Source organism: Aotus nancymaae, unplaced genomic scaffold (assembly GCF_030222135.1).
Source record: "Aotus nancymaae isolate 86718 unplaced genomic scaffold, 86718_ANA_hifiasm-v0.15.2.pri h1tg000098l, whole genome shotgun sequence".
NCBI lineage: Eukaryota > Metazoa > Chordata > Mammalia > Primates > Aotidae > Aotus > Aotus nancymaae.
Window position 1 is genome coordinate 1,191,644 of NW_026988513.1, and position 24,694 is coordinate 1,216,337.

General features: G+C 40.4%; 1 long non-coding RNA gene across 2 annotated transcripts in view; it reads left to right on the top strand.

Annotated features, from left to right (window-relative positions):
* The first annotated feature begins 325 nt into the window (after positions 1-325).
* Positions 326-24,694, top strand: part of LOC105725734 (uncharacterized) — a 142,276-nt gene continuing 117,907 nt past the window's right edge. For both annotated transcript variants that reach the window (XR_010340040.1, XR_010340039.1), the window contains exons 1-2: positions 326-1,190; positions 6,926-7,023. This is a non-coding gene — a long non-coding RNA (uncharacterized LOC105725734). The remainder of the gene's footprint in view (positions 1,191-6,925; positions 7,024-24,694) is intronic.

A 24,694-nucleotide genomic window follows, 5' to 3' on the forward strand; every position in this document is an offset into this window, starting at 1 on the left:
TGGGTAAAAACTGGAAAAGTGAAAAATAGTCCCTTGAGGAATGAGAAATTTCTTGGGGTCATTTAATCCTTGTCTATGGCCAATACCTAGCCGGTGTTCCAGAAATAAAAAGAAAAGTCAGAAGCCCTTGCTTCAACTGTGAACAGGCCCCTTATTCAAAATTTGAGCAGGAGTTGAATGCACAGTTGGGTTACTCAGAGTAAAACCCATGCTAATAAATCATGTAGGAACAATGTAAGGAGAATATCTCTCTCTCTCTCTCTCTCTCTCTCAGTGTGTCTATCTACCTACCTATCTGTTCATCCATCCATCTATATAGGTTTATTGTTTCTAGGACATTTTTCAATTTAACGTGTCTCTATGCTGAATGTCAGTCACATCAGTGTAATTACTTACTTGCTTTATCATCACTGTGTGTATGTATATCTCAATCTTTCTATTGTTATTTTAGAATATCAATTCCTGCTTTATTACTAACAATGTGATAACTGAAAACAGTTCGAAATTATACTTGTGGACTTTGTTTTTGCTTTTTGTTTTTTGGCCCTTAGGGTATATATTCCACCATCTACACAGTCAAGTTACCAAACTCTAAATTAATTTGAGATAATTATTCTCCAGTTATTAAGCCATTAACTTGATATTCAGTGTCTTAGTCCACTTTCTGTTGCTGTAACAGAATACCTAAGACTGAGTGATTGATAAAGAAAAGATGTTTATTTCTTAACAGTTCTGGAGACTGGGAAGTCCAAGAGCATGACATCAGCATCTAGTAACAGTCATTCCATGATGGAAGGGCTGAAGGTGGAAGTGAGCACAGGGATGGGAGAGAAGAAGGGGCCCAAAATTATCAGGAACCCCATTCTCACAATAACAGCATTAATTCATTCCTGGAGGTAGATCCCTCATGGCCTACTTACTTCTTAAAGACCCCACCTCTTAGCAGTATTTGCAAAGGCAATTAAGTTTTCAAGACAAACTTTGGGGAGCATATTTAAACTATAGCCTTTAGTTAGCATCATCTGGTGTATTTCATTTTTTATTTTCTTCATTTATTTAACAAGTAAGTAATACTGACTTTTTTTTTTTTTCTTAAGACACAGGATATCTCTATGTTGCTCAGGCTGGTCTCAAACTTCTAGGCTCAAGCTATCCTTCTACCTCAGCCTCTTGAGTAGCTGGGACAACAGGTATGTGCTACTGTACCTGACTTGAATATTGACGTGGTTTTAAAGTCAAAGTTATAACATGAAGCATATTCAGGGAAATTTAGTTTTCATCAATATTTTTTCCCACATTTGCTCCCTCCTCCATCCTATAGGTAACCGTTTGATAAAACTTTAAAAATTACTCTTTATATTATTTTGCTAGGGCTGCCAAACAAAATATCACAGACTGGGTACCTTAACCAATAGAAAATTTATTTTCTTTTTCTTTTTTTTTGGAAATGGAGTTTTGCTCTTGTCGCCCAGGCTGGGGTACAGTGGCACAATGGCATGATCTTGGCTCACTGCAACCTCTACCTCCTGGGGTCAAAGTGATTCTCCTGCCTCAGCTTTCCCAGCTACTGTGATTACAGGTGTCCGCTACCACACCCATCTAATTTTTGTATTTTTAGTAGAGACAGCGTTTTGCCATGTAGGCCAGGCTGGTCTCAAGTGATCCACCCACCTCGGCTGCCCAAGGTGTTGGTATTACAGGCATGAGCCACTGTACCCGGCCCAGAAATTTATTTTCTTACAGCTCTGGAGGCTGAAAGTGCAAGATCAAGGTGTTGGCTTCATCTGGGATCTCTCTCTGTGTCCTTACACGGTCTTCCCTTTGTGCATGTGCACCTCTCGTGTTTCTCTGTATATCCACATTTCCTTTTCTTTTAAGGACAGCAGTCAGATTGGATTGAGGCCCACCATAAAGGCCCCTCCTTTTAATTTCATTACTTCTTTAAAGACCTTATCTCCAATGCAATACGGTACTGAGGTACTAGGGGTTAGGACTTCAACATACACATTTTGAGAGGACACAACTTAGCCCACAACATAATTCTATTTAAAATAACTAAGCCAACATATATGTATTTATATATCCCTCCATGTAGGTAGTGTTAAAATTTTATATACAGTTAGTACGATCTACTTCATCTTTAACTTTTCAAAACATCCTGGAGATCACTCCGTGGCAGTATATAGAAGTAGTCTTATTTGGAAGATAATATTTTGACTGTTAATTGAGCGCAGAATTTTCTGACATTGAAGGAAATGTATTGATTTTTTTCATTCAGCTTTATGACTTCAAAGATGGTAGGAGAGATACATGACCCGTAAAAATGGACAACCATGAATGGTTGGAGTGGTCTTGAGGTCCTCACTTGTACTGTCCTCTGACTTGATGACATTTCCTGTTATATGGCCTATTTCTCCATGTAAACCAGAGACAAGAACATACATAAAAACAGCATGGCCCAGAGATATGCTGTGCATACATGAGGTAGAACAGTATTCCGAAATTATCAGAAGTCAGTGATGCTATCTGGGCATCGATATCAGAATATGAAGACCTTGGCAAGTGAAAATAGAAGCTATGCGGGTGGTACGTGTTGCGTGGTACACAGAAGGTCTTTGTAAAATGATATGCCCCGTTGTTCAGGAGAACATTTTGTAGTTTCATTTATTTTTTAAAAATTGTGTATTTTTTACTTTTATAGATTTGGGGATACGTGTGAAGTTTTGTTACATGGATATATTTAGTAGTAGTGTGGTCTAGGCTTTTAGTGTAACCATCACTCAAATAGTGAACACTGTACCCATTAGGTCATTTTTCAGCCCTTACCTACTTTCCTCCCACCTTTCTGAGTCTCTAATGTCTATTAGTTCCACTGTGTCCATATATACATATTAGTTAGCTCCCAGTCGTGAGCGAGAACACGTGTTATTTGACTCTCTGCTTCTGAGTTATTTTACTTAATATAATGGCCTCCAGTTCCATTGATGTTGCTGCAAAAGACAGGATTTCATTTGTTTTTATGGCTAAGTAGTATTGCATGGTATGTATATACCACGTTTTCTTTATCCAATCATACATTGATGGACACTTAAGTTGGTTGTGTATCTTTGCTATTGTGAATAGTGCTGTGATAAATGTATGATTGCAGATACCTTTTTATATAATAATTTCTTTTCTTTTTGGTAGATATCCAGTAGTGAGATTGCTGAATCAAATGGTAATTCAATTTTTAGTTCTTAGAAAAATCTCCTCATTGTTTTCCATAAAAGTTGTACTAATTCACATTTCCACCAACAGTACATCAGCATTCCCTTTTCTACACATCTTCACCATCTGTTATTTTCTGACTTTTTAATAATAGCCATCCTGACTAGTATAAGATGATCTCTCATTGTGGTTTTATTTCATATTATCTCTGATGATTAGTGATGCTGAGCATTTTAAAAATATGCTTATTGGCCATATGTATGTCTTCTTTTGAAAACTGTCTGTTCGTGTCCTTTGACCACATTTTAGTGAGGTTATTTGTCTTTTTCTTGTTGAGTTGTTTGAGTTCCTTATGGATTCTAGATATTTGTCCTTTGTTGAATTCATAATTTGACAATATTTTCTCCCATTCTGTAGGTGGTCTACTCACTCTGTTAATTATGTATTTTCCTGTGTAGAAGTTTTTAGGTTTAATTAGGTGCCATTTGTCTATTTTTGTTCTTGTTGCATTTGTTTTTGAAGTCTTAGTCATGAATTCTTTGCCTACGCCAATATTCAGAAGAATTTTTTGGCCAGGTATAGTGGCTTTTACCTGTAATTTCAGCACTTTAGGAGGCTGAGATGAGAGGATTTCTTGAGCCCAGGAGGTCAAGAACAGTCTAGGCAATGTAGTAAGACCCTGTCTCTACAAAAAAAATTTTTTTTTTTTTTTTTGTTTTTTTTTTGGAGACGGAGTTTCGCTCTTGTTACCCAGGCTGGAGTGCAATGGCGCGATCTCGGCTCACCGCAACCTCCGCCTCCTGGGTTCAGGCAATTCTCCTGCCTCAGCCTCCTGAGTAGCTGGGATTACAGGCACGCGCCACCATGCCCAGCTAATTTTTTGTATTTTTAATAGAGACGGGGTTTCACCATGTTGACCAGGATGGTCTCGATCTCTTGACCTCGTAATCCACCCGCCTCGGCCTCCCAAAGTGCTGGGATTACAGGCGTGAGCCACCGCGCCCGGCCCAAAAAAATTTTAAAAAATTAGCCAGGCATGGTGGTGTGCACCTGTAGTTCTAGCTGCTCAACAGGCTGAGGCAAGAGAATTGTTTGAGCCCAGGGAGTTGAGGTTGCAGTGAACCATGTTTGTCCCACTGCACTTTATTCTGGGTGTGAGAGGGAGACCCCATCTCTTTAAAAAAAAGTTTTTCCTAGGTTTTCTTCTAGAATTTTTATAGTTTCACATCTTATATTTAAGTCTTTAATCCATCTTGAGTTAATTTTTGTATATGGTGAGAGATATAGGTCCTATACTTATGCATCTGGCTATCCAAGTTTTCCAGCACCCGGCATCATTTATTGAATAGGATGTCCTTTCCCCAGTGTATGTTCTTGCTGCCTTTGTAGAAGATTAGTTAGCTTTAGGTAGGTGGCTTCATTTCTGGGTTTTCTATTCCATTCCATTGATCTAGATATCTGTTTTTAAACCAGTACCATACTGTTTTGGTCACTATAGCCTTGTAGTATAATTTGAAGTTAGATAATGTGATGCCTCTAGGTTTGTTCTTTTTACTTAGGATTGCTTTGGTTATTTGGGTTCTTTGGTCCCATATGAATTTTAGGATTTTTTCCCCAATTTTATGAAAAATTATGTTGATATTTTGATAGGAATTGCATTGAATCTATAGATTGCTTTGGACAGTATGGTCTTCTTGACAATAATGATTCTTCCAATCCAATAGCATGGGATGGTTTTTCATTTGTTTGTGTCATCAATGTTTTATAGTTTTCTTAGTAGAGATCTTTCATCTCCTTCTTTAAATATATTCCTAAGTATTTTACTTTTTTTTTTTTTTTGTAGCTATTGTAAATGGGGTTGAGTCCTTGATTAGGTTCTCAGCTTGGTCATTATTGGTGTATAGAAATGCTACTAATTTTTGTGTGTTGATTTTGTATCCAGAAACTTGACTGAATTCATATATCCAATCCAGTGGTAGTTGAAGGAGTCTTTAGGATTTTCTAAATATAGGATCATATCATCAGCAAACAGAGATAATTTGACTTCCTCTTTTCCAATTGGATGCCTTTTATTTCTTTCTCTTGCCTGATTGCTCTGGGTAGAACTTCCAATGCTACGTTGAATAAAAGTGGTGAAAATGGGCATCTTTGTCTTGTTTTAATTCTTAGGGGGAATACTTTCAACTTTTCCCCATTCAGTATGATGTTGGCTATAGGTTTGTTGTATATGGCTTTTGTTATTTTGAGGTATGTTCCTTCTATGCCTAGTTTGTTGAGGGTTTTTTATCATGAAGGGATTCTGAATTTTATCAAATGCTTTTCTGCATCTATTGAGATGATCATATGGTTTTTGTTTTTAATTCTGTTTATGTGGTGAATCATATTAATTTATTTGCATATATTGAGCCATCCTTGCATCCCTGGAATAAATCCAACTTGATCATAGTGCATGCTATGGTTTTAGACGACCTGACTACAAATCTCAGTTGCTCAGAACAGTGTCTGTGTGTTGCCTCTGTGCTATTATTAAAATGGTCCCCTTCCGTTTTTAAAAGCATCTTGGGACAATAAATTCTATGGGCATTCTAGTTTTAGAGGATCAACAAATAAAGAATAAACTTATGGTATCTGTGTTAAAGATAGTAGGGAATGGCTTTCTAAGAATGGCTTAAAATCTGATTTCTACATTATTCCTAATTAGTTCTTTGGCAGATTCTGGTGCTAAGCCCAAATCCACCTATTCTGAGGTCTCCTTTATCGCTTTCATAAATGATCCTGTGAGCCTTGGACTTTGTGGTTCAAGTTTAGCCTGGAGAAGACGTGATTGCCTTTCAAGAAGTTGTCAGCTACTTTCTAATTAACTCAACCTTCAAAGATGGAGGTTGTATTATTACCTAAAGTAGATTGTACACCAGTCTGTTGGTACACTCTGACTACCTGGAAAGGGTTGACAGAATTATATAAGACTACATCACTAAATGGGCAGAATTTTAACACTGAGTATAATGCTTAGAATCCATGCTGGCAAAGTAGACTGATTTACCATTATATTTGCTTGCAAAAATATAAATAACCTGTCTTACATAATACTGGCAATATTTTGCCGTAATTCTGCCTTTTGAACTTAGTGAAATTCCTATAACTTCTTTGCCAAGTTCTTTCAAGCTATAGAAATGCAGACATCTATTCATATTACTATTAATTTCACATACAAATAGAATTGCATCTCAGGCTTACATCCTTAACTTTCAAAGTCCTTTACATGTAAGTTTTTTTTTTTTTTTTTTTTTTTGTACATTGCCTTTACCATTCACTTACAATCTATGGGGCCAACTTTGTTGTCAGGACAGATTATAATCAAGCTATTCTTTGTTCCACCAATATGCCCTCTCAGGGAATGATTGTTATCAATCTATAGTTTTACCATTTAAAGATTCCCTATCAAAGAGTTTGAATTATTTTTCTTCCCCTTTATTTTCATTTAAGCTGTATTGTTTTTTGAGCTAGATAATTTTCTTTGAAGTAGAAAATTATCCTTATCTTGGCTAATAAATATTAGACTAGTGGTAGTGATACTACATTAATAGAGAAGAATGTGCAAATTATGATATGCAATTGGACTTAATGAAGAATAATGGTGTATTCAAGAGTATTAAAAAGTTCAAAATTTTCACAAAACCTCTATCTAATCCTTTTTTATTTTTGCTCTGTCACCCAGGCTGAAGTGAAGTGGCGCGATCTCGGCTCACTGCAACCTCCACCTCCCGGATTCAAGTGATTCTCCTGCTTCAGCCTCCTGAGTAGCTGGGACTACAGGTGCGTGCCACCATGCCTGGCTAATTTTTTGTTTTGTAGTTTTAGTAGAGACAGGGTTTCACCATGTTAGCTAGGATGATCTCCATCTCCTGACTTCATGATCTGCCCACCTCAGCCTCCCAAAATGCTGGGATTACAGGCCTGAACCACCACTCCCGGCTATCTGATTCTTTAATCTTGGTAAAATTAAACTGAGTATCGATAGTGAAGCAATAAGGAAAAATGTGAGGTGTTATTTTTTAATTCTTTTCATGAAAAGTGTTTCAGATCCAGGATCAAATCCTCACGTTTAGATGTGACCTTGGGCAGTATCTTCTTTACTGGGCTGGAAAAAGGTTAAATGAGACAATGATTGTGAACTGCACTGTTGCAGGTGCCAGCTCTGATGGCTCTGACAGTGCTACCAATTCTGGTGGACTCTTTCCAGATTTTTATCTTGAAGACAAAGAAACCTCTATCTTCTAATCTCTTATTGTAGAGTTTAATTCTCTTGGAACCTAATGTTGACTCATAAAAGGTCTCGTCTACTCTCATCATATAATTTTTTCTATTACTTGTCATTTCCTAGATTGTGAGTTTAATCATGAGTTCCATGATGGTTCCAAAGAGACCATTCTTTATGCTTGTATATGTTCTATAGTATCTGTCACTTAATAAAGTTACTCAGTTTACATTTTTAATTGAATAATTTGCCACATAATTCATGTGTTTAAAGCATGTAAAAGAATTTTTTATGTTGGAAAGTTTCAAGTTTTTATAAAAGTGGAGAAAATAGTTTAATGAGTTCCCGTGTACTCAATATCCAGCTTCAACAATTATTGACTGATGGCCAACATTACTGTATCTTCCCTTTCCCCTGCTGCCTATATTTTAAAAAGACCAATATTGACATCATATAATTTTGTCTGTAAATATTTCACTACACACTTCTCACAATAAGAACCCTTAAAAACAAACTTAACCATAATAACTGATTCATACCCATACAATTAACAGTAGTTTTTTAATGTCATGAAATACTCAGCACATGTTCAAATTGTCGCTTATCCCAAAAATGTTATATGGTTTTAAAAATCAATTTTATTAAGGTATATTTTACATACAATAAGATCTACCTATTTTAACAGTACATTCAAATGAACTTTGACAAGGGTGTACACTCCTATAAACACCATCATAATTAAAAGAGAATATTCTGATTCCACAAAAAGCTGTTTCATCTTCCTATAGTCAATCTCACCTCCCCTCCCCATACTTAGCCCCAGGCAACAATGAATCTACTTTTTGTTACATTATGTATCAGAAATATACACGTGTGTGTACATATACATATGTAATATACATATGTTTTATATTTAAATATATAGTCACTTAAAACTTTTCCTGCTTATAAATAACTTTTAGCAATTTGATTATGATAGTATATGTGTTTATCTATCTTAGATATCACTGAGCTTCTTGGATCTGTGGGTTTATTGTTTGCATCAGAATGGCAAATCTTCCGTCATGATTTCATCACGGAAGTTTTGTTTTTGCCACCTCCTCGCTATCTTCTTGGGCTCCAATTGCACGTATGTTTGACGGTGGATGTTATACCACAGGTTGCTGAGTTTCTGTCTTTGTCGTTTGTCTTTCTTCCCCTCTGCTCGTCGGTTGAGTGTTTTCTACGATAGTGTCTTTGCGTTCACTGATCTTTCTTTTGGAGCATCCTATCAGCTGTTACAATTGTACAGTGAATTCTTCCTTGCAGAACTTGTATTTTTCTTGTCTAGAATTTCCATTTTAGTCTTTTTATTATTTTTCATTTGTCTCTTCAGTATATTCATGTTTTCTTTAAAAAATTTAAATGTACTTGTAATAACTTTTTAAAAAAATCATTTTCTGCTGTTCCCAGCATCTGTTATGTATCTCTGTTTCTTTTGACTGATTTTCCCCTTGCTGTGGGTCACAACTTGCTGAATTTTTGCATGTCTAATGATATTTTATTGGATGCAGGACATTATGAGCTTCTATTGTTTAGTGTTTAGATACAGTTGTCTTTCTTAAAAAGTTTTGAAATTTGTTTTGGCAGACAGGTAAGTTATATGTTTACTGATTAATCTTTACCAGGCTTGCTTTAAAGCCCTTTTAGGGTAATCCTAGAATAGTCTGTTCTTTAGAGCTAAGTTAGCTCTAGTACTAAGGTATGATCCTTCTGACATCTTTACATATTGCTCTGAGTGTTCAAAAAGGTGTGTCTGCTCTGGCTGGTTAGAATTTGCATGCCTCTCAGCCTTGTGCAGGTCTGGGAATGGATTCAATTGTAGTTATTCAGTTATTTGTCTAGCCTTGTGGATCCTCCCGCTATGAATGCACAGGCTAATATTCAGCCAATGACTCAAGGGGCCACCTGTGTACATCTCTGGAACTCTTTCTTTCCACAGTTCACTTGTCTCTGAACTTGGCTCTACCAATTCCAGCTGGATGAGCCTCTCCAAACCCTGATCTGTTTCTCCCCAACCCAGGGAGATTGTGGTGCTTTTCCTGGCCTCCCCTGTTCCTTTTGTGCTGTTCAAAAGTTGCTTTCAGGCAGAAATCCAGGGCAATTGTAAAACTCAGCTCCTTTGCTTTCTTTTCTTAGGATCACAGTCTTACATTGTTTGATATCCTGTGTCTGAAAAAGATGTTTTTAAACATTTTTGTATAATTTTCTTTTTGCCTTGGAGGGGAAGAAAATTCTATACCAGTTTCTTCTTCATGGTCAGGAATCAAAGTCACACATTTTAGAAACCATTTATGCATTTTGAATCAGGTCTCAAGTAAAGTATGCGTGTTTATCTTGGTCAGCATGTCTTTCTACTTTTATTTAATGAGAAATTAGGTCAATCCTTTACCTTTCACTCTCTCTCTCTCTTTTTGTTTCCATCTTCTTTTGTTGAAGAAAACCTGAAATGTTTGTACAGTTTCCAACATTCTAGATTTTACTGATTGCATTCCCATGGTGTCTTTTAACATGTTCTTCCATATACATTTCCTGTTAATTGGTAATTGGATTTAGAGCCTTGATCATATTCAGATCAGTTTTTTAAAATAAAACTGCATTAAAGGTATTGGTTTGCTTTTCCATCACAAAAGGAGCTCATATTGTCTCTCTCTTTGTAATCTTAGGAGCCACTGATGCTCCATAACTAGATCAAAGCACTGTTTTTAATTGGCTAATTTATCAGACACTGGGCCTTAGCTAGGTTCAATTTCTAGACTATGCAAATGGTACTGTTTTTTCTAGCTGTGCTCTTGTTTTTAAAATATCAGTTACAATGATAAATTGGAGCTCAAATAAAAAGTAGAATGTTTTCTTTAACTTGTTCAAGAAAACGTTGACCAATTTTTACCAGTTGGCAGGAGGCCAGCCTTAGTTATATTAATCCATATGTTACTTTCAAAGTTATGCTCCAGCTAGAGTTGGGTCAAGTGGTACTGCTGTGAGAGAAGGCACCCTTAGATCGATCACCTTCAGTTAGACAAGAGTGGCTTTGCATATTAGTCATAAGAAAGGGGTGCTTTTGTATTGCCTAAGGGTATGTACAAGCTGTTTGTAGTCTACATTTACTCAAGCATTTCCTTTCATGCTAGTTTATGGGGCTGATTTAGGAACATAGGATTTTCTAAGCAAATGTGAGTGTCTGTCCCAGCTCTTGTACTAGTAAGCATGGGATTATTTATTTCTACAAAGCACTTTCTCTAACGCCCTTTCGTGTCTTCTCTCTTAGGATGTTTCTGTGACATTATCAGCCTAATTTTGTAAGACGTAGAAACTGGAGCTCAGAAGATTCAGGGACTTGAGAGGGTCATTTAGCTAGGTTCCCTCCTCCAGTCTCCTGAGGTGTCACACTGTGCCCCATGCCCTGAAACACAGCGGGGGAAGGTCTCTTTAGTCTCCCCACTCACCACACCTGTGCAGAACAACCCACCTGTATGTTGGCGTGTCTTCACTGGTACACTTAATAAGTCGTGTGTAGGCATACTCCTGAAAGTGGCTCTGAGCTGTGCGGGCAGTCTGTCGGTTCCTCATACTAATCTACAGGTAACCCTTGTCCTCCTGGAATGCTCCCAAGATCTTTTGTCTGTTTGGTAAAGCACAGTCTTGGTTTCTCAAGCTCTGTGTTATTTGTTTTTAGAGTCTTGTGGTGTTAGTATTCCTTCCTCCACACACTCCAGGTACACCTTACAGGACAGTCTTCTCTCTAAGTTAAAATATTTGTTTAGTGTGGGATTTTGATCTCAACTTTCTGGAAACTATGTTTTAAAAGCTACTTCAGCCATCTATGCTCAGGTGTGGTGACAACCTCTCAGCATTGATGTGGCTAGGCCCTGGCATACTGCCACACGAGACCTGATTTTTCTTTGCTTCTTTGTCTTACTCTCTTAAGGGAAGTAAAACTCAACTTTATTTTCACCATCATGAAGAAGTACAGCAGCCATCCAGCTCAGATTTTGGGAATAGCCTTATTTCAAATTCTCTGACTAATTACACAAACTAATGAAATGCTCTGGAATTCTGTACAATTCAATGTTCTGTCTTGGTCTTCCCGCCTATCTGCCTCCCTGGAGGAGAGGTGGTACAGAGACATCTTTTGTAAGATGCCATGTCCCATTTGTTGATTCTAAAACTATAGTCATTAAATTTTACTGCATGAAGTGATTTGTCTTGGCTAGGGTTTCCCTGAGACACAGTCTGAGAGGGGCTGCTGCGGGTAGTTTATGTGGGAAATGATGCCAGGGAGCAGAAGTCAGGAGCTGGGGGAGGAAGGCAGGGGAGGAAAGCTGTAGGGTGTGTCCTGTGGACCAGCTCCCAGAGACCGCCAAAGGACCCCTAAGAAATGCATTTAAGAGCTGTCTGCTTTTCCCTAGAAGGGTGAAGACTTCTCCATGATTCCATCTCCCTTTGGGTAAGGGTGGCCCAGTGGGTATTAAGTACAGATGTTAAACCCGTACTTCCAGGTCTCTCCTGTGTGAGGACCTAGAGGTCCTGGCAGACATCAGAGAGGGCTGGGGTTGAGGTGCTGAGGAGCTGCACCTAGAAGGAACTGGTCACGACAGAGGCTAGCATGAGAGGTGGACTGAGGCTAGAACCAGATGAGGAAGATTAGGGTGAGACGTAGGCTCGGGCTAGAATGAGGTGGCTCAGGCTAGAATGAGGTGGGCTAAATGAACTGTGGTAGTTCCCACAGAGAGGTTAGATATTTCATTGGGGGAAGGGGAAACACATGTCAGCATACATATGTTTAATTGAAAATATCTCATGATTTTTAGATTTCAATTTATATTGATAGCTGAGTGAAGAGAGTGTTGGCATTAGCAGTGCTGCTTAGCAGCTCCCTCCCTGGCCTTCCATTAGCATGGGTTAAGGTTTTAGTGTGGATCTGGTTGTGGCACTGGAAGCAGTGCAGGATCCCATTGGGAATGCACAATTAAACAATCACGGGTTTGAGGGCTGCATGGTTTACCCCGGGGCTGACGTCAATTCCAGCAAATCATAGGTCCTTTTCGATATTGTCTTTATCTTTTACTATTTTTAAAGGCCATTTAAGGATTGTATATAAGCCATGGAATGCTATTTGGCCATAAAGAAGAATGAACCAGCTGAATACAGATTAATTTGTACAAGTCCTGTGATACAGTATCACATTTTCTTCATCCGCTGGGGAGTACCTAGATTGATTTCAAACCTTGGCTATTGTGAATAGTGCTGCCATCAACAGTGCAGATATCTCTTTGACCTGCTGACTTCCTTTCTTTTGCATAGATACCCAGTAGTGGGATTGCTGGATCATATTTTTAATTTTTTTAAATTTAATAATTATTCTATTTTTAATTTTTTGAGGAGCCTCCATACTATTTTCCATAAGGGCTGTGCTAATTTACATTCCCGCTGACAGGGTATAAGAATTCCTTTTTCTCTTCAACCACGCCAGCATTTGTTATTTTTTGTCTTTTTGATAATAGCCGTTCTAACTGGGGTGAGGCAATATAGGATTGTGGTTTTGATTTGTACTTCCCTGATGATTAATGATGTTGGATATTTTGTCTTATATCTGCTGGCTGTTTGTAAATCTTCTTTTGGGAAATGTCTGTTCAGGCCCTTTGCCCGTTTTAAAATTGGATAGTGATCATTATTATTACTTTTGCTGTTGAGTTGTATGAGTTTACGTATTATGAGTATTAATCCCTCGTCAGATGCATACTTTGCAGATACTTTCTTCCACTTTGTAGGTTGCTCTTCACTGTGTTGATTGTTTCCTTTGTCATATGGAAACTTTTTAGTTTGATGTAATCCCTTTGAATATTTTTCATTTTGTTGCCTGTGCTTTTGAAGTCTTTTCCAAAAAATCTTTGCCCATTCCAGTGTCATGAAGAGTTTTCCCTACGTTGTTTTTCTAGTAGTTTCATAGTTTCTGGTCTTACATTTCGGCTTTTAATCCATTTCGAGTTGACTTTTGTATATAGTGAGAGATAGGTATCTAGTTTCATTGTTCTGCATAGGATATCTAGTTTTTCCAGCACCATTTATTGAAGAGACTGCCTTTTCCCAAAGAGTGCTATTGATACCTTTGTTGAAAATCAGTTGGCTGTAAATGTGGGGATTTATTTTTGGGCTATTTTGTTCTCTTAGTGTATGAGTCTGTTTTTATGCCTGTACCTTGCTATTTTGGTTACCATAGCTTTGTGCTCTCTTTTAAAGTCTTCTATCTCTTCCTAGCAATGTGATCTTGTCAAGCTACTTCATCTCGCAGCAGCTGTTTCCTCACTGGGGAAATAAGAATTGTAGCCAGGATTAAATTCAATGTGATAATGTTCCTGAAAAAAGTCTTCTTAGGACCATCGCTCAGTAAGTAATGAAGATTTTAGAGAATAAGGACATGATTTATGGGAGCCATATGTCGTTGGGTGCTGAATCCTTGGCAGTTTTCTATATTTTTCCCGTGGGAGGCTCAACAAGTCAATGAACCGTGAGATGCCCACACCCGAGGCCGCTTCCATGATGTGTGTGGTTTGAGCCTGAAGATGCTCAGTCTGGGCCAAATGTCTGATCTAGCTATTTCACATCAGCAAAATGGTGTGTGTGTGTGTGTGTGTGTGTGTGTGTGTGTGTGAACAGTGAGGGCAATGGGTGCAGAGCTTTCTGACACTAATCCTTTCTGGCAGGAACCTTCTCACCTGAGTTGACATGGCTCTTTCTCCTGTCTCTCTGACCACTTTCGCTTCTAATATTTTCAGCTCTGAGGGCTGACCGTGGAGATGAGCTTTTTCACCAGGCACATGCCAAATGTGTGAGACCCTCAGGGGGTCTGAGTTTGTCCTTGAACCAGGCCATCCTGCAAGGTGTCTGCCTTGTTCTTCCTGAGGGAATCTGGCCATCTGGCCTCATGCACATGGTCCCTGAAGAGGAGCTCCTGTCCAGACTGTGTGATGTGGGAGGGGGATGATCGTCCCACTCCTCCCCAGCATCACATTGAGCTTCTGGGAAACTGTGACTTTAGCAGAATCCCTTAAAGAATGTCAGGAGCCTCGCCACACAGTTAAGTTAGGGTGGAAGGAAAGATATTCTGGGAACAGGTTCTTGAGTTCCTACTGGGTGAACATGCTTTCTTAGCTGACAGGGGTAATTATTGCTCCCCAGGACATTGTAATGGAGTTGGGAAGAGCAAACCTAGATGAAAGGGCTTGAGAATGCTTAGAAAGGAATTTAGCAACAAGTGGAGAATAATATAGTAAAGATCAAGTGCTGAGCGTCTACCAGGAAAGGACCCATCCAAGTCAGTTCCGAGTCCCTTGGCAAAGACTTCCTGAATAGGTGAGTTTTGAAAGAGTTTTGGAAAAACTTTCGTTCTATGGAAGTGCATGGAGCTCTGACTCCAGGCCACACCCAACACTTTGGTGCTGCAGCATTACAAAACTCACCCTCAAGGTGGAAACTGTAGATCTGGATTTTTGGAAAGGAAGGGGTAGGCTGGTGTGTTTCTCTACCACATGCAAATTGCACCCTGGATTGACTTTCCATTTGTGAGCCCTTTGTACTTGCTGGCAGTTGGGCAGCCAATGCCATCACCTCATTCACTCCTGACAACAACTCATGTATACATGGGTGCCACAGCCAAGCAAGGGTGGGCAAGCTGTCCAGAGTTAAGAGCAGAGTCGGGGTCCTGGCCCAGGGTGGTCTGACCACAGAAGCTCTGCTCCTTACACTACACTTGTTTCCTGCCTTCTAAGAAGTGACACATCCCCATCTAGGACATGAATGAGGATCTGTTAGGTACCAGGCACCATTCGGAACCCTTGGTCAACATTTTCCCATACAGTCATTTGGGAAACCTAGTACCGCCCACTAAGTCAGTACTGTTATTGGCCTGGCTGTCAAGGAACAACAGGTGTAAATGTAAAGCTGACGGTCAGCAAGGCCCCTCCCGGTGCAGTGTTCCTCTCAGTCAGCTGCATGGTCAGCCTCATTACCCAAGGTATATCCTGCTTGGATGCCCAGAAGGGCTTGATAAGAACGTGGTGTGTGGAGTCTGAGTGAAGTGTGTGTGTGAGTATATGTGTGTGAATGTATGTATGGGCATGTGTGCTTACGTTTGCATCACATACGTATATGCATGTGTATACCTGTGTGTGAGCGCATAAACAGTGCCTTTGAGGGCTTGGCAATCTGTGTTGATGTTATTGAAGCTCTGCACCTGACTTCTGGTCACTTTTCCGTCACTGACCAGCTAGATAACTTTGAGTAAGTCACTGAAGTTATTTGGACGCTGGTTCCATCAACTGTTAAATATGAGGATGGGACTGGATTCTCTCAAAGAGCCTTTTGAGTTCAAAAAGTGTCTGACCCCAGTAAGAATGTTCAAAGCCTTAATGACAGCTCATTGAATGCAGCTTAAAATGGCTGCGAGCTGACCAGACTGTTGCATTCTTCAAGGCGAGCTGCCCTTCATACCTCATGCCCTTGAATAATGCAGCGTAAGTGTGTTCATTGTGCCAGCTCTTCTTGTAGTTTTACTCTAATCCCTCATCTCAGGCAACATTTGTTTTGGCTGCAGTTTGATACTTCCTCCTTCAGAGCCGTGCTTGGTTTTACCTCTAACTCTGTGGCCCTCAGGGGCTGGTTGTACTGATAAACTTTTACAAGTGAAAGGAGCTGTGGAGATGACCTCCAGCTGGGGCTGAAGGCCTGTGCAGCAGTACCTTCTTGGTGAAGCCAAATGATCCTCTTGGGGAGAAGGATTAGGGGTGCAGGGCCCCTGAACTCAGGATTCCCCAGTGAGTTGGTCGACGTTGACTTAGATCTTGTTGCGATGTCCAGAAGTATTTCTAAGTAGAATATTTTTGATCTCAGAAACAAGGTAAATATTTTTGTGTTCCTTCAATAGACGACTTTGGAGCTCTCAGGTGGGTGCCCTCCACCCCTGGGGCCTGGCTGCAGGAGGCTGCCTGGGTGGGGTGCAGGCCTACGCCTGGGGCCTGGCTCCACAGGCACCACATGCCACTTGGTGAGGGTGAGAATCCATTCTGCAGCTTCTTTCAGCCCCACATCAGTAAATGGAGACAATGGGAGAGGAGCTGTGCTACTTTGAAGGATCTGGGGGCAAATCAAGAAGAAAACACATGTGAAAGTGCTTTGTAAAGGCCAAAGGATGAGTGCATGGCGGGCGACTGGGGGCGTTGAAGCTGCATGCAGCTGGGCTTAAGTTGCGCTTTGGTCATTGGCCAGTTATATGGCTTTGGGAACTGTTCAACCTTCTGTATCTTGGCTTCCCGCTTTGTTAAGTAGGTGATTAGGGATCTCATTGGGCTGCTGTGAGGATGAGGTGTATTTACAGTGCTTGGCTACGCGTGGGGCTCCATGCACATAGTTCCAGTTCCTCTAAATCTACATTGCTCTACAAACGAAGGGTGCTGTGGCAATAAACTTACCTCAAGGCCAAAGGAGGGACATTCTGAGGGTGGAGAGGGATGGCTGGGAACTAACTAGCCAGCATCAGCAAAGGAGGGAATGTTTTGGTCTTTGCAGAAAATTAAGAGGATTGCCTTTCTCCTCTATTGCTTCCAACAAGTTCTGATGTTCTGGGGAATTTTCTCTGAATGAATCCTGGTATTGCTTCATTTATACTACAGCTCTGCAATCCTGTGTAATCCAAGCCAAAGATAGAGGATTTGGGGACCAAGAATATTTCAAGAATAGTCACTGAGGCAAGGAATTGTGGATTCTAGGATCAGGCAGCAATTGAAGGGCTTTGGTGCCCACAAAGAGGAGGAGGCCAATGAGGAGCGAGGAAATGTCATGCTGTCCTGCTGTTTAGCTCTGGCAGTCTCTCTTGGGATAATAGTCTTGGAGACACATCAACTAAAATGCTAGCTTAATAGCAAGGCAGCTGAGTCCTAGCAATGTTTTACGTTTCTCCAATGAAAGCCCTAGAGGACTTTGATGTCACCATCTCTGAGGACACTGGCGGAGTCAGAGGCCCAGCTTCTAAACACTAAGGGTCACACAGGCATTGGCACTTGGTAAACATTTTCTTATACAATTTCCAAGCCGTCTGTGACATGGCTATATCATCCCCATTTTGCTAATGAGAAAACCAAAGCCAGGGGATTGGAAAACAAGTTCCTTATGGCCACACTACCAGTCAGTGCCTGGTGGGACCCTCGCTGGGCCCTGATCCCCTGTCTGCCCCTTGGCACCTGTCCTGCTTTAGGGAAGATGGTTTGTGCTATGACAATAAACCTACCCCAAGGCCAAAGGAGGAGTGTGCTGGGGTCTTTGCTTAGTCTTTGCTTTGATAAAGGGTTAATTCAAATTTGGGAATGAAAAGAAATTTGAAGCCCTAAAACATACTGTATGACAAAACTCCTGTTCTTGGGATATGGTGGCAGAAGTGAGGGAAAGTGTTAGAGAAAGTCCTGCAAGGTGAGAAAAACTGAGAAAGCGACCTCCTTTCCAACAGAAGCTCACTGAAGGGGAAATTGCAGCCATGCAACCCTGTCTGCGAGCCTTCCCTGTCACTTCTTCCCCGATTCCCATTGCCGTGTGTGCTTTTATCCAACCCTGTTAGTGTCCATGGCTGCACTGCCAGCAAAATCTAACCCCGTCCGCTTGGCTAAGCTTCTTGCGCTCAGCTTTTCAAAGTCATTACTCATTGCACAAATCACAAACAGAAATGTAAGTTGTAAATTGGGTATGAATACATTTCTCAGAGAAAAAAGTAGATTTAAAAATGACAGTATTCTTAATATACAAAGAGTTATTGCTAACTAATAAAAACATAAGCACTCCAATTGAAAAAAAATCGGCAACGGACATAAACACATAAAACTTACCTATGGAAACATACATAGAAGAAACACAGAATTAGTGCACATTAGGGAAATAAATGGAAGGATGATGTCCTGCTACAGAATGTGGGCTTTGGGGGCAGATCTACCCGACTGAGTTCTGGATTCACTATTTGCTAGCTGTATGACCTTCAGCAAATTCTCTAAGCCTTTGTTTTTATCTGTAAAATAGGGATACTTATTTTCCCTGCCTTGAGTGGTTACTGTGAGGATTAAAGAAAACAATTCTATAAAGAGCTTAGTATAGTGTCTGGTGCAGAGAAATTTTTCAATGCGCATTAGCGGTTGTCACTGTTAGTAGTATATTTGCATTGATAATAATTTAACGTCTCACTGAAATCAAAGAAATGCAATTAAAACAACAAATATATATTATTTGTACTTATCAGGTTGGAAAACAGGTGAAAAGATTGACAATAGCCACTGTTGATTAGATGTGGAGAAATGGGTTCTCTTGTACAATTCTGGAATGATGGGACCTGATGCCCCATTTCTGCAGGGCAGTTTGGCAAATGCATTAACCTTTAACATGCTGATAGTTTTTGACTCAGTCATTCTTCTCTCAGAAACTTATTCCTGGGAGATAACTGGACAAATGCATAATAATGAATATATAAGAATGTTTATCCTGGCATTTTTTTATGGATATAAAAATTAAGAAGCAACTCAGTGAGATTGACTAATAAGTCCTGCTTCATTTTTATGACAGAATGCAACTACTCATAGCAGTGTTCTAGATTTTTATTCACCATCATGGAGAAGCTCTCTCTCATGTGGATGAGTAAAAAAACATGGAATGGAAAATAGCATCTATACTGTACCCATGTATGTATATCCATCTTTTAGTTTAGTAAAAGACACAAGTTTGGAAAAACGTTCTTTAAATTGCTTACATTGTCTTCTTCTTGGGAACTAATTTTTTTATTTGCTTTTGTGAGTGTCTGTTATCTTTTTAATCAGAAAAAAAAGAAAGGGAAAGGTTTTTTTTTTTTTTTTTGTCCTTTAGCAGCAAACCCTACACAACGATCTACATGTTGATTTTGCTCATGTAAACTGACTTGGAGTTATGTTCCAAGAACACATCATCACAGCTTGCTTTCTTTTCTTTTTTCCTTGTTTGTTACTCAGAAGTGTTTCTTCATTCTTTAGTCTATGATTCATGCAAGAAGACAGAAACGTTTTGCAAGACCTTTCCATGAAGTAGAAAGAGCAGCAGTGTTCACTCCATAAGAGGCGTGCACTTCAACTTGCCTTGCTTCATCAGCAATGAGGAAGTTGCGTGGGTTTCCTAGGGCTCTGCAGGGGTGGAGTGAGTCAGAAAGAACTGGTCAGCCCTAGACATGCAGGTGCTATCAAATACCAGCCCTAGGGCCAATGACACTTGAAAACAAAACAAACTTGAGACTTCCTTTGCTTGTGTTGCTTAGAATCCCTGCAGTAGGAGGATTCCTGAGGCATTACCTGGATAACCTCCTCTGGCTGGACACACAGGGGAACTAGGAGACTGCTGAGACTGCCATGTGGGATGACTTGAGGGATCTTTAACACTCTCTGTCTTAATCTGTTTTGTGTTGCTATAACAGAATACCACAGACTAAGTAATTTATAAAGAAAAGAAATTTACTTCTCACAGTTCTAGAGGCTGAGAAGTCCAAGATAGAGGGACTGGCATCTGACGAGGGCCTTCTTGCTGCTTCATTTCATGGCAAAATGACAAAGAGAAGTTGAGAGAGAGCAAGAGGGCGAACTTGCAACCTCTGGCCTTTTAATAATAGGCCTGGATCTGTTCCTGATGCGAACACCTCGTGATGCAAACACCTCCCATTAGGCCCTACCTCCCACCACCATTGCATCATGGGTTACGTTTTCAACACGTGATTTTTGGTGGACACGTTCAAACCATAGCACCCTCTGCACCCCTAGTACCTCCTGAACAACCCTATTATGCATTTCTTCTTTTCCTGGTCTGAACTTCCTACTATAAACAAAAATTCCAAAATGCCTTGTCCTGTGATGTGCACCACATTTAGCAAACACTGTTCCATTTGAGCTGCACAACAATCCTTCGATGTAGGCAAAATGAGATTGATTATCCTCATTTTACAAATGGGAAAAAAGGCTCAAAGGGATGGCGGGACCTGACTGAGGACACAGCACATCCTGGACCTGAATCAAGGTCCTCTGTCCCCGCTGCTTTTGTTTTCGTGTTCCCTGCAACTTCACAGCCCTTCAGAAGCCCCTGGACCTCGTGAAAGCTCCGTGGACGGCCTGAGATTCATCTTTTCAAGTTTTTTTCTGACTGAGAGGCAACATTTTAAATTGCGACACCCTCCACCCCACCATATACACTGAAACACAAGTCTCAAGTAGTCATTACCATGCAATGACTCAGATATGTTCAGTCTAGTCTGTCTAATCCATTCCATTCTATTTTCCTTCAAAACAAAAGTTAAAGGAAGGAAATGCTGCATGCAACTCGGTAAGTTAATTTCAGGACACCTTGGGATCACTTCCTGCTGCATGTGGCATCAGCACACAGCAGGGGATATTTTGCACTCCTGTGTGCACCGTGGGTTAGACAGGGTACTTGGCTCTAAGTGGAGAATGGAACTCGAGTAGAAAGGCTGAGATGCGCTGCAAGTAACCTCTCCAGAAAGGAGAGGGTGCCTACAGGCAGGCCGAGGTGGGCAGGTGTGGAAGGAACACTTCAAGACCACTGGCCAAGAGATGTGCTTCATTTTTATGCCTTCCTGTTTTTTGCCTGTGCTGAGGATTCACCACCAGTGTGGGAGAACCTATGACAATAATGGGAAAGCTGACTTTGGCCCCTTCATGTTTTCTGGTAAGTTGGGGCCTAAGTTTTTTTTGACAGCCTTTGAGGAGGAAATGTAGCTTCCCTGGCACACTACCTGGTCAAGGGACATCAAATCTATTGCAATCAGCAGTTGAAGATCCACACTATAGGCCATGGTCTTAAAATAAGTGGCTTCAGGGCTTCCAAGAGGCAGAAAGGGCTTCAGCTGGCCATGGTCAGGATCCGAATGGAGCTTCATCCCTGCAGAGCAATGCCTGGCTCTTGGCAGGGGCAGACTGGAGCAGGGCTTCTGACCTTCTCAGCTCATAGATTACTTTGGGATCTGATGAACACTGGGAGACTTCTCCTTATAAGAACATACACATGCACATGCATGAGACAGTTACTCCTTGGGTTTCCCAGATGCTGAAACCAATGACTTGCTTGAAGCCTGGAAGAGGATGTTGACCTGGAGGATCCTAAAGGCCAAAATTTAGACGATGGTGCGGGTAAGTGAATTCAGAAGGAGAAATGCTTCCTTGCCAACTCACTTTTCCACGTAAATGAATGCATCTGTCTGTTTGCTTTTGGCTTCACAAAATTGGCCTTCTTTAGTTCCATACTGTTTCCTAAATACCTTGTAAGTTTTCCTCTTCTCTCATGCTGTTTATAATTTATGCAGATACCTGATGAAGGAAGGACTCAGCTGCACTCACACCTCGGGAAGGGCCACTTACAGGAAGCCTACCTGGGGCTGGTTGGGTCTCACTGCCTCCTGGACCTAAGCACTCCAGTTTTTCCTCTCCTCTCTTTTTTTTTTTAATTTTTATTTTTTATTTCATTTTAGGTTTTGGGGTACATGTGAAGAACATGCAAGATTGTTGCATAGGTACACACATGGCAGTGTGATTTGCTGCCTTCCTCCCCATCACCTATATCTGGCATTTCTCCCCATGCTATCTCTCCCCAACTCCCCACCCCTCACTGTCCCTCCCCTATTTCCCCTCAACAGACCCCAGTGTGTGATGCTCGCCTCCCTGTGTCCATGTGTTCTCATTGTCCAACACCCACCTATGAGTGAGAACATGTGGTGTTTGATTTTCTGTTCTTGTGTCAGTTTGCTGAGAATGATGGTTTCCGGGTTCATCCATGTCCCTACAAAGGACATGAACTCATTGTTTTTGATGGCTGCATAATATTCCACGGTGTATATGTGCCACATTTTCCCTGTCCAGTCTATCATCGATGGGCATTTCAGTTGATTCCAGGTCTTTGCTATTGTAAACTGTGCTGCAATGAACATTCGTGTGCATGTGTCCTTATAGGAGAACAATGTATAATCCTTTGGATATATACCCAGTAATGGGATTGCTGGGTCAAATGGAATTTCTATTTCTAGGTCCTTGAGGAATCGCCACACTGTCTTCCACAATGGTTGAACTAATTTACACTCCCATCAACAGTGTAAAAGTGTTCCTATTTCTCCACATCCTCTCCAACATCTGTTGTCTCCAGATTTTTTAATGATCGCCATTCTAACTGGCATGAGATGGTATCTCAATGTAGTTTTGATTTGCATTTCTCTAATGGCCAGTGATGGTGAGCATTTTTTCATATGTTTGTTGGCCTCATGTATGTCTTCTTTTGTAAAGTGTCTGTTCATATCCTTTGCCCACTTTTGAATGGGCTTGTTTGTTTTTTTTCTTGTAAATCTGTTGTAGTTCTTTGTAGATTCTGGATATCAGCCCTTTGTCAGATGGGTAGATTGCAAAAATTCTGTCCCATTCTGTTGGTTGCCGATTCACTGTAATGACTGTTTCTTTTGCTGTGCAGAAGCTGTGGAGTTTGATTAGGTCCCATTTGTTTATTCTGGCTTTTGTTGCCATTGCTTTTGGTGTTTTGGTCATGAAGTCCTTGCCTACACCTACGTCCTGAATGGTTTTGCCTAGGTTTTCTTCTAGGGTTTTTATGGCGTTGGGTCTTACGTTTAAGTCTTTAATCCATCTGGAGTTAATTTTAGTGTAAGGTGTCAGGAAGGGGTCCAGTTTCTGCTTTCTTCACATGGCTAGCCAGTTTTCCCAACACCATTTATTAAACAGGGACTCCTTTCCCCATTGCTTGTTTTTGTCGGGTTTGTCTAAGATCAGATGGTTGTAGATGTGTGCTGTTGCTTCCGAGGTCTCTGTTCTGTTACATTTGTCTATATCTCTGTTTTGGTACCAGTACCATGCTGTTTTGATTACTGTAGCCTTGTAGTATAGTTTGAAGTCCGATAGTGTGATGGCTCCTGCTTTGTTCTTTTGGCTTAGAATTGACTTGGCTATGCAGACTCTCTTTTGGTTCCATATGAAGTTTAAGGTGGTTGTTTCCGGTTCTGTGAAGAAGGTCATTGGTAGCCTGATGGGGATAGCATTGAATCTGTAAATTACTTTGGGCAGTGTGGCCATTTTCACGGTATTGATTCTTCCTAACCATGAACATGGAATGTTTCTCCGTCTGTTTGTGTCCTCTCTTATTTCCTTGAGCAGTGGTTTGTAGTTCTCCTTGAAGAGGTCCTTTATGTTCCTTGTTAGTTGTATTCCTAGGTATTTTATTCTCTTTGTAGCAATTGTGAATGGTAGTTCATTCTTGATTTGGCTCTCTTTAAGTCTGTTATTGGTGTATAGGAATGCTTATGATTTTTGCACATTGATTTTGTATCCTGAGACTTTGCTGAAGTTGCTTATCAGTTTCAGGAGATTTTGGTCTGAGACGATGGGGTCTTCTAGATATACAATCATGTCATCTGCAAATAGAGACAATTTGACTTCCTCCTTTCGTAATTGAATACCCTTTATTTCTTTTTCTTACCTGATTGCTCTGGCTAGAACTTCCAATACTATATTGAATAGGAGTGATGAGAGAGGGCATCCTTGTCTAGTGCCAGATTTCAAAGGGAATGCTTCCAGTTTTTGCCCATTCAGTATGATATTGGCTGTTGGTTTGTCATAAATAGCTTTTATTATTTTGAGATACATTCCATCAATACCTAGTTTATTGATGGTTTTTACCATAAAGCACTGTTGAATTTTGTTGGAGGACTTCTCTGCATCAATTGAGATAATCACGTGATTTTTGTCTTTGGTTCTGTGAATGTGGTGAATTACATTTATAGACTTGCATATGTTGAACCAGCCTTGCATCCCCAGGATGAAGCCTACTTGATAATGGTGGATAAGCTTTTTGATGTGCCGTTGTAATTGGTTTGCCAGTATTTTATTGAAGATTTTTGCATGTATGTTCATCATGGATATTGGCCTGAAGTTTTCTTTTCTTGCTGAGTCTCTGCCAGGTTTTGGTATCAGGATGATGTTGGTTGCATAAAATGATTAGGGAAGGATTCCCTCTTTTTAGATTGTCTGGAATAGTTTCAGAAGGAATGGTACCAGCTCCTCTTTGTATGTCTGGTAGAATTCGGCTGTGAACCCATCTGGACCTGGGCTTTTTTGGGGTGGTAGGCTTTTAATTGCT